The 10,000-nt window shown below is 40.6% G+C and overlaps 1 protein-coding gene and 1 long non-coding RNA gene across 5 annotated transcripts in view; one reads left to right on the top strand and one right to left on the bottom strand.

The window, feature by feature from the left end:
* LOC137970816 (noggin-like) overlaps positions 1 to 8,325 on the bottom strand; it is a 37,818-nt gene extending 29,493 nt beyond the window's left edge. The window contains exons 1-2 of one of the 4 annotated variants that reach the window (XM_068817387.1): positions 8,310 to 8,325; positions 7,215 to 7,327 (exon numbers count right to left, since the gene is read on the bottom strand). The gene's annotated coding sequence lies outside the window, so the exon portion shown is untranslated. Of the gene's footprint in view, positions 1 to 3,623; positions 4,215 to 7,214; positions 7,341 to 8,309 lie in introns of those variants that run through there. The other 3 variants (XM_068817388.1, XM_068817395.1, XM_068817391.1) reach the window with 3 other exon arrangements.
* LOC137970818 (uncharacterized) overlaps positions 1 to 8,545 on the top strand; it is a 20,584-nt gene extending 12,039 nt beyond the window's left edge. Inside the window, exons 2-3 of the long non-coding RNA XR_011116876.1 lie at positions 7,544 to 7,641; positions 7,841 to 8,545. This is a non-coding gene — a long non-coding RNA (uncharacterized lncRNA). The remainder of the gene's footprint in view (positions 1 to 7,543; positions 7,642 to 7,840) is intronic.
* The last annotated feature ends 1,455 nt before the right edge of the window (positions 8,546 to 10,000 follow it).

The following is a 10,000-nucleotide window of genomic DNA, read 5'->3' as shown; positions in this document are numbered from 1 at the left end:
TTTCTACCCATGCGTCTAGTTGAGTTAATACCATTTTCATGGATAAACCGATCCGTTCGCCGAAGATAAGGAAATGGGCGGATTTCCAAAACTGAACACTAGGAGGTAGTTACGACCTCCTGGCCAACCAAGGCTTACCCTGTTGAGATAAGAAGGGAGACGGAAACTCCACACAGAGCGTAATTTTCCTGAGAATTTCAGAGGGTGGGAAAGGAAAATTAATTGGGAGGTGTAAACGCAGTGAGAAGATATCTGTTTACAAACATTGCTTTTGTTATTCAAATGTGCCAACCACGGGAACAAATAAAAGACCCTTTGTTTCGAAAGCCAATGAGGCTCTGGTTGGCACATTAATGACAATAGGTGACGTCAACGATATCTTCCCTACATATTGAGTTGGAATTTCACAACTATAAGGCCAGTCTAAACGGTATAAATAGTGCAAGACACGCATGTTAAATCATTGATGTTTGACCAAAAGGCGTAAAACTCAGTTGAACATGTTTTGTAATAAAGCAATACAGGACGTTTTCCATGTTTCCATAGCCTCATCTAAACACTCGGGGAGTTGGAAGAATTCGAGACAGTTATACAAACCCGAGACGCAGTCGAGGGTTTGCATAAAGAGTAACATAACTGTCGCTGTTCGCTGACATCCTTCAACTCTAACTCAGCATCACACATACAAAATATGTTTTAAGCGTAAAACTTGAACTCCCCATTGACTTACTTGGCTTCATTTTGTCACAGACTGGTAAGCATTAGAAACCGGTTTATTCCAAAACTTGGAACAATCGCTCGAAAAGTGTATTCCATGTTTTTGTAACATTTTCAGAGACCTTTGCGTGTTCCCATGGATTTTTTTTATGCTGCCTTAGGTCGCCAGACATTTTTTGTTAATTACTCAATTTGCTGAATTCTTTGTACCATAGTTATGGTTCCATAAATGGAACGCTCCTGCTTTGTAAACGCAAAACCTCTTTACAAGACAGGGATGCAAAGCAGCGAGATCAAATGAAGACCAGATCCATGCCGGTTCAGTCCCACAGCTTTCGCGGGAAAAATAACTGTCACTGTTTCAAGCCGAAACGTGTGCGGCACATGAGAAAAAAGGGGATCATACGATATCTGTCAGTAATAAGGAGCTTAAGTTTTCGAGGATCGCGTAAACGATTGAATGAGGCATAGTTAATGAGGGCAGCCTCCCTTCACCTCCGTCTCATGAAATTTCTCCGTCTCTGCCTGCCATTGTCGGTATTCACCAGCTAAGCGATTAGTTTATAGATTGAGGGTCGTAAGTTAGAAAACTATAATAGGTTATTGAGTCTCCCTCCTGAAATACAGTTATTCCTACACCCTTTAGAAGATTGAATCACAACTGAAGAAAGTCGCCGGCATTTTATGAGGTTCGCAACCGGCTCGAAGGGCTGAATTTTAAAATCTATTTCTCTGTTCAAAGGCAAGTTATCTGGCAGTACTCATATTCTTGCTGACAATATAAGTTGGATAGCGATCTGAATGCACTGAACGAGCGACGAATGAAAGAGTGAGTTTTATTCACAACAACGAGCGGATAAAAATCGCACACTTATAGCAAGCGAAGCAACTACGAATTAACTCGTTTCAGTAAGATAAATCTTTTTACAACAGTTTGACTTCAGTCTTCTTCTCCTGAGAGCGGGACCAAAGCGTTGGTTTGCCACCTGCGGCTTCATGTTTTCTTGCGATATTTTTGTTTTAATTTTATCGCCCTACTAATTGCTTTTTCCGACTACTCGACCTTTGAGAGGATGTAAGATGATGACCAGGGGATCATTGAAAAAAGATCGAAAGCTCTTTTGTAAGAGTCGAACCTACGAGTTCTGATCCTCTACCCTTGCACCATGAAAGATTCGTGGGAGCTACTCCATAAAACTAGGCGGGATTCTTTCCATTTGACAGAACTGACCAGTCAGACCGGGCAATTTGGAAGGACTAACTCTATAACGTCTTCAAGTTAACACACTTCAAGGATGATATACACTCATCCAGAAGAATGCGAGGGATTATCGTGCAAGTGTTCCTTCAAAATCGTTCAGTGCATTTTCTTTGCAAACTGACGGGTCTGGCCGGGCAAGTCTGACAAGAGGAAAGCGCCCTAGGACTGAATTTTTCGAAATAGTGCCTGGTATTTTTTGAACTTACGGCGCAAGTCAAAACGAAGGAGACCAGTTATCGACATCGACTTCAGTTACCTCTCCTCGTACTGGGAAATATTGGCCCTCGTTCTGTACTGCCACGACCTCGGGTCAATGTTTCCCAGCATGGCCCTCGCGCTCAGTTGGTAAGAGGTTTAAAAATATTTTGTTCGATTCCCTAGTCATTATAAAAAAAACCTAAACCTTTCATTCATTTACCAGGGCGGCCAAGTACAGCCTTCTTCAATAACACTAGACGTCCGAGTTTTATAACGCTGTAGCCGTAAATCTTCTTTCTCGATTACCATAAAAAGTACTGCAGATGGCAGCATGCAGCAAATGTTTGTCGATTTCTTTCTTTCATGCTATTATTAGAAAAACATTCTTTGGCGTAAGACTTAGCCTGCGTGGCCGGCGTAATCGGGGAAGGGGAAGGGGAGCGAGGGGGATTGGGGAGAGGGGAGAGGGAACGCCTGCCACAAGAACCCCATTCCCTTCATTTCTACGTTCGCTGGCAAACGCAAATTTCTGATTGGCTAATTTTTGACAGTAAGTCTCTTGAGAATTGAAGCAATAAAGGGTGCGTTCGATTGACCGTATTCCGGAATAAGAATATATGGAATATAAGTTAGAAATCCTTCTTTTTTACGGAGATTCACATTAAAATTGTCAAACATACGCTAAAATGCTATTTGAAACATATTTTTATTATCCTTGCTGCTTCGAAACGCGCTAAAAATACCGTTTTAATCATCACTCCACGTATTCTTTATTCCGGAATAGGGTGAATCGAACGCGCCCTTAATCCCTCTTTTACTGCGTGCCCGAGGATGTATTACCGAAGGCTTTGGCAGATTTGAACTTGGTTTCGGGCAGCGAATTTCGATTGAAACAAGAGCAAGAAGTTGCAGTATGAGCACTTGTAGACGGAAATGATGTGTTGGCGGTTTGGCAAGAGCCTTATCTACCAAATGTTCGTTACTGGATGGCCAGGCAGCAATGCTGGTGATTTCTCCGCTGATCACAGGCTCCCCAAGCTGAAAATACGTGGTGTATGCGACAGTTTGTGTATATAGAGAATTGTATGGGAAAATCACCGATCGTAAAAAAATTGGGACATTCCATTTTTTATCCGCACCCCCCCTATGGAAGGCATTTTTCCGACAGGTCCCTTTTGCTCTGAAATCAGATTCCGACAGGTCCCTTTCACCTCTGAAGTTAGATTCCGACAGGCCCCTTTTACTCTGAAGCTTGATTCCGACAGACCCGTTTTTGTATAGAACAAAGACTCCCGATTCCGACCCCCTAAACTGGAGCAGAAAATCCAGATTCCGACAGGGTCCTTCTTGACATTTCAAAAAATGCCTTCCATAGGGGGGGTGCGGATAAAAAATGGAATGTCCCATTGTGTAAATAACTATCTCATTTGAAATAAAGTTTTCCTACCTCAAATGTACGACGAACTTGTCTCTTTTGCCGAGTTTATAGCCATTCTGACACCGTTTAGTGAAGTTATCCGGTAGGCCGTTACTAAAATAATAGGAAGGCCGACCACTCCATCCAACGCTGGCCAGACCTCACTCCACAAATCATTTTCTCCTCAACAGGAAAAGTCCCGAATCGCAATAAAAACAACAGTTCCATAAAGCCCAATAAATTTCACTCCAAACACGTGTGTTTCGGCGGCCGAAAGACTCGTGAAGAACGAAAACTTTGTCTGAAAATTCACCTCTTCGGCTTTCCTCAGAGGCTTGTGACTGGGCAGTCAACAACGGAAATTCGCAAGATGGTTTCAGCCTCAACTCTGATTGTCCATTTGAATTTGACCGCGCGCTGGCAACACGACCGTTGTTAACTGCCCGGTCACAAGTTAGTGCAAATTAGTGAAATGAAATCGCTTGGATCACCCTGCGAGCAGAGCCTCCTTTTGTCTTTTTCTTTACTGAGGAGGAGATAAGTAGGCTCTGCCCGAATCGCGTCAACTCTCTGAAGCCGCCGCAGCCCGAACTTCTGGACTAGTCAATCTTGTTTTCTCTCGTCAAACCGGTGCGTCCGTTTAGTGACAAAACCGATGGTTATAATTGAGCCAAACCAAGATGGCGGCGAGATCTGGCATATTAGGCTTGGGTTCGAGACTGTATCCTGGCAACATGCAGCGCATATTCAAAAAAGATCCGACTCGATTCTCGAGAACGCCAAAATCGAGCAAGCAAAAGAAAGGCTCTGCTAGCAGGGTGCGCTTGGATATTCAGCGGTGGCAGTATAGTATAGTATAGTAAAAAGCAGAGACCTTGTCTAAAATTCAGCATTGCTATAGATGAATTGCATTTGAACTAGATCAAATCACTGGGGCGCAAGGCGAAATAAAAATTTTCGACTTTATGAAAGGCCAAATATTTAAAAATTAATTTCTTGTGAACTAACAGCGCTAGGAATCTGAAACTTTGCGTACAATTTAGCTAATTGCTATAGATTAACTGTGCCAAGTTTGAAAAGGAACGGATGAATACATCGCGAAATAAAAATGTTCGAAGTTTGGGACATGGAAAATTCAAAAATTTGCTTTTCGTGAACTAAAATCCCTGGAAATCTGAAACTTTGCATACAATTCAGCGCATTGCTATAAATTAACTGTGCCTAGTTTGAGCAATAGCAGATGAAAAGAACGCGAAATAAAAATTTTCGAAGTTTTGCGCGTGTGAACTAACAGCACTTCGCATACAATTCAGTGCATTGCTACAGATTAACTGTGCAGGAGCGTATGAAGGAAGAACCCCGATATATTCCGGAGACGTTCAGCCCACACAACGCCAAATGATTCTTTTCTCTGCGATGTAAAAGGTTCACAAAAGTTTTCGTCGCCGAAAGCTACTTTTAACTCCGGAGACACTGTTGGAGTACGACAAGGACGAACTCTTTTCTTCTTAACGATATGCGATTTTGATTGGATATTATCTGACAGCCAGACGTTTTGAAGACGTTCCTATTTTGCATATTAATTAGGGGGCGGGAATGAAAAGAAATGTTGTGGCAGGCGCTTCCTTTCCTTCTCCCCTCACTTCTCGCGCGCGCTTTCCTTCTCTTCCCCTTTCTAGTGCCGGCCACGCAGGCTACGTAAGACTCAGAAAGTATAAAATAAATGGATGTCTCTTTCCACTGGCAGGACAAACGTTTCATGATAATTTCAAAATTGTTCTTGCTGAATTACAATGATATGCAGGCGTGAGAGACCTGTTTGCAGATGTAGTATTACCGATTTTTTTTTGTATTGTCTAGCCGGACGAGGGGGGGGGGAGGGGGGAGAGGGTAGGGGGAAGGGGAGGTGAGGTGGCCAATACGCTTCGTCACGTTTTGTAATTAATCAAGCAGCTCAATGCACCGGAAATTACACGGGGTGGCCGTGATCTAAAACTAGAGGAGGATTATCCAAAGTGCGTCTTTGTTCACTGTTGAAGAAACACGAAACTAATGCTTGGACTGCTCAGACGCTCCTTGAGTGCTACCACTCAAAAAAAATTGTTTGAGCTAAATTGCGAGTCATGTGTTATCGTACAGTCCATGCAAGTGAGAAAGTCTTACGTTAAATTAGTCAAATAAAAACCAACTGAGCTTGGTTCAATGGTTTACGGGTTCCTCAGAATCTCATGTAAGTCAACGGTATAGCACATGGTGTCGACTCCTGTTCAGATTGAACCGGAGCAGGCCTTTTTTTCTTAGGATCCCAGCGTCGATAGTCATCATTTCTCTTGCCACTCAACGATCCCGCAGTCATCTTTCCAGTTTCCTAAATTAACTGGCTGTTGACCAGCGGCAGCAGACCTTTTTTGAGAAGGGAGAGTTTATTTTGTAGACCAAGACATTTGCCCATTTCACCTTTTCATTGAAATAGCGGGTTCCGACATTTGAAATGAAACTTTTTCAAGTAAGTTTCCACGACGGTTTGATTTTTTTTTCCACTCTCAAGAGTGGATTACGTGTAATCAGTGGTCACCTGTTTGTATTAGTGGCGTTGATAGTGTGTTTATCGCTGTCTAGAGGCCTTTTTATCAGACATTCGGCTTAGAACTTAAGACCCAATTTTTTTAAGTGCAGATTGTTCGCTGTCTCTTTTCTTATACATATATATTTTCATAGTTTTGAAATTAAATTTCTAACAATTAGTTCCGGTTTGATTATAAATTGCGACTCGGTCGGTTTATCAAAAAGTAAAGACGACTGAGCAAAGACCCTGAACTGACAAATTCAAGCTGCCCATTCACAGTGCATTGATTTTGAGGAACTAACCAAGGATTAATACAAACAATTCACGTCAAAATTGTCCTACTAAAAATGACCACAAATATCCCAAATCATTACGTGAAAGTGGATGAAACACATTTAATTTATTAATGAAACTAAAACATGATGATACAGAGAAAAATGCACCTTGAGTTTTAGAGAAATTAACTGGTGTTCAACTAAATGAGTCAATGGCTTCAAAGAGAGGGTGTTTTTTTTCTTGTATAAGTAGTAATCCAGCTGTTCCGTGCAGTACTAACAACTGCGTTCAGTTTGATAGCAATGACTCCCGGCGGAATGAAATGCAGTCTTACCGATTCAGTACCAAAAGCTTATTACAGCAATTTGTCTCAGCGGATGATCTATTAAACATGCACAACGAAACGGTCTCAAGGAGAAAATGAAAGAAAAAAATACGCGTATAACACACACATTTTATACGACTTGCTTTTGAGAGTTTGAGATGACTGAGCGTGATTGCCAAGAGAGTAAGGCGTCAAGGGATGTTCTCTAACATCGTAGAATAAGCAAAGGAAAACTGAGAATTATTTTCCTAACGTTTTACAATTATCAGCTAACGCGCAAGCGAAAACTGCAAGACCTTGAGTGATAACCACCATGCATGAACTCAGTCTTCGCAGCTAGTTTTACTAATCATGGACTGAGGGAGTCAAACAACATTGTTCCTGAAACTCGGTTCCTTTTTCAACTTGTGAATGATGGTATCTCTTTGAGCGCTTCATAATACTTTAAGCTTACCTGTAGGCAGCTAGGCTCTATCTGTCTGGACCTCTTGACTGGGAATCAAAGCACTCAAGCTCTGAGCGATTAACTTATGCTTTTCTGTAGAGGTTACTCTCTTTTTGATCGACCTGCAATGGGAGATGAACTTAATAATATGACAAATTGGTCTTGGTATGTCCTATAGGCTTAACCGTTCGCGCCGTTAAGTAAGATCCCGCAGATTATCGATAATACTTCTGATTGAGACATTCCACAGCATGACTGATCCCAAGAGCTACTTTTGTGTTTTGTTCTGAAGTTTCATTTTTGTTCAAGACTGAGTGCACTCTTTGTTGCATTGGCAGCCGATTTAATTGGACTTAGCATTTGACCCGGCTCAGTTGTTACAAACCGCCCGAGATGTGCTCCTGAAGAATTAGTAGAGGATGCAAGTACACGGGAGGTAAGCGATTGCGTGAGTAATAATGATCTTTCTTTTACAACTCGATTTAGAACATTCAAAGAAAGAATAATAACCCCTAGAACTTACCTAATAGAGACGACCCGCCTTTTTTCATGTATAATGCAATCCCAAAACTCTCGTCCAAATAAAGGCTGACAGTTTTGTTTTATATTAATTTAATTGTTTTTGCATTTTGCAGACTGATTCCATTTGTCTAAGCAAGTTTAGATAATCTGGAAGAAACCCGAGTCAGTGAGAAAGAGTCCGAGTTTAAAAAAGAACTCGGTAACGTTTTAAAGATCAAGAATAACTGAACTCAAATCTGCGCACACAGTTTTATTACCGGCTTTTTTAACGAAAGCTTTATCAGACAGTTGTGTGGATCCCTCGATAAACCAGAAAATGACCAAAGCATTTAATCACCAACCACTGAGTGAATTGAAAATCCGTACCACGATTGGTAAAAAACTGAATAGGCCATATCCGTATTCTCAATTTTGGACTGGAACTACAATAGCTTGCAATGGAGGCGAATGCGGGGGAATCTTTTCAAATGCAAGTACTTTTTAACATATTCCCCCGCGTTAGCCACCATTGCAAGTTAGTTCCAGTCAAATACTGAGAATATGAATATGGTCTATTTTCGATTTGAATGAAGATTGGCTTACCAACGGTGATGCTACTTGGAAGAAGGATCCAAAGTATACTTCACGCTTACACTCGAAAATTGTAGTTTGTGTCATGTGAAAAGAGCCAACAGCGAACTTCTACGGTGGTCAAACACTTTATTAGACGTTTTCTCCCCGGCCCTTCGGGATTCTTCAGTAAAAAGTGTTACACACACACGACTACAGCTAATCCTGTGTGTGTAACACTTTCTACTGAAGAAGCCCGAAAGGCGAAACGTCTAATAAAGTGTTTGACCACCGAAGAAGTTCTGCTGTTTGCTCTTTTCACACAAACTAGTCACAAAAACATAGACTTGAACTAGGTAAAAAACATTTATTTGCTACTCTGAGTTTCATGCTTCTTACGAAGAAATCATCAGGCAACTGCCAGAAAGAAGGAAAACATGGTGTTTTATAGAAAAAAGCGGTGGCGATTTGTTTTTGGCTAGAATGCATAGCAACGATTAAAAAACACAAGCAATTTTACAGTAAACTGCTAAAAATAAATCTTACAGGCTTAGGTGATTATTCTATTTAGAAAGAATTTCTTTGCATGTCTGCAACTCGATACAAGTTCATTTCTGTTGTTCAGGGTTGCCATATTATATAGTACTTTTCCCACAGACACAAATTACACTTCTTTGCTACATATGAATACGATATGGCATGCCTAACAATCCGCCATTTAATTTGATAGTCAACTTTCTTGTCTTTCAAGCCCCACACATATTTAATTGCTCAGCGGAATTTTTGTAGCATACATGTCGGTTATTTTCGTGACATTATGTTTTACGTCAAGCGTGAAAAAATTAGGTGTGGCCAGAAAAACACTCACCCTTATTTTGAAACATAAGATGCTTTTAAATCAGTTTAGGTCATAAAATATTAAAAATATCTCCTTCCACTGAGAGTCGTACAATAAAGCTGCCGCGAAGATTTGAATGATCCCTGCAATTAGGTTTATGTTTAATCCGCTCTTAGTTTTTTTTTTTTTGTCGCTCACATTATGCCTTTTTCCATTATAACAAAGCGATCCACAGTTTTAGTTGACAAAACATAGGAAATTTTTAAAAAGTGTAATCAGTGACAATCCGAAAAAATCAAATCATTTATCGAGAGACTGTGAGAACTTGTCTGAAAATTGTTTCACGCCAATAGTGTAATTAAATGTCTGAGCGGAACTCCCATGATTGGTTAGAAAAGCAACTTCCCTCCAACATTCAGTGCCGACTTCCTATCTGTGACATACTATCAAGAAATTAAGCCTAAAAGGCTAAATACGTGGACACTGAAATCAAAGCCCTGACCGCTAAGAAAGGTAATTGATACATCCTTTGGGGAAACAGATATTTTTTGAGCCAATTAATTAGCTTTTCCTAAGATTAAAATAGCCGGTATGTCAGTCTCATTCTATTTTTATTTGCTTGCGATACTGAATTATCTTAGGTTACTGCTCAGCGTCTGCAGGCAAAGATTTGGTTCAGTTAACCGAGTTTCGACTTATCAATAGGTAAAAAATGTAGTACGAGTACCATCTCGTTCTTTGGCCACATTACGCTCTACAATGCGCATGCTCAGTTTGCTAAATAAATTCCCTGTTCCCCGTGATTGGAACAATATTGCAGGTTTCTTATCAAGACAAAACTAATTACTTGGAAAACTTTTAAACTTTAAATTTTATTTTTTTTCAA

The sequence above is a fragment of the Montipora foliosa genome, chromosome 9 (assembly GCF_036669935.1).
Source record: "Montipora foliosa isolate CH-2021 chromosome 9, ASM3666993v2, whole genome shotgun sequence".
In the NCBI taxonomy this organism is placed as follows: Eukaryota; Metazoa; Cnidaria; class Anthozoa; order Scleractinia; family Acroporidae; genus Montipora; species Montipora foliosa.
Note: the sequence above shows the minus strand (reverse complement) of the source record. Positions and strands in the feature narration are given on the sequence as shown.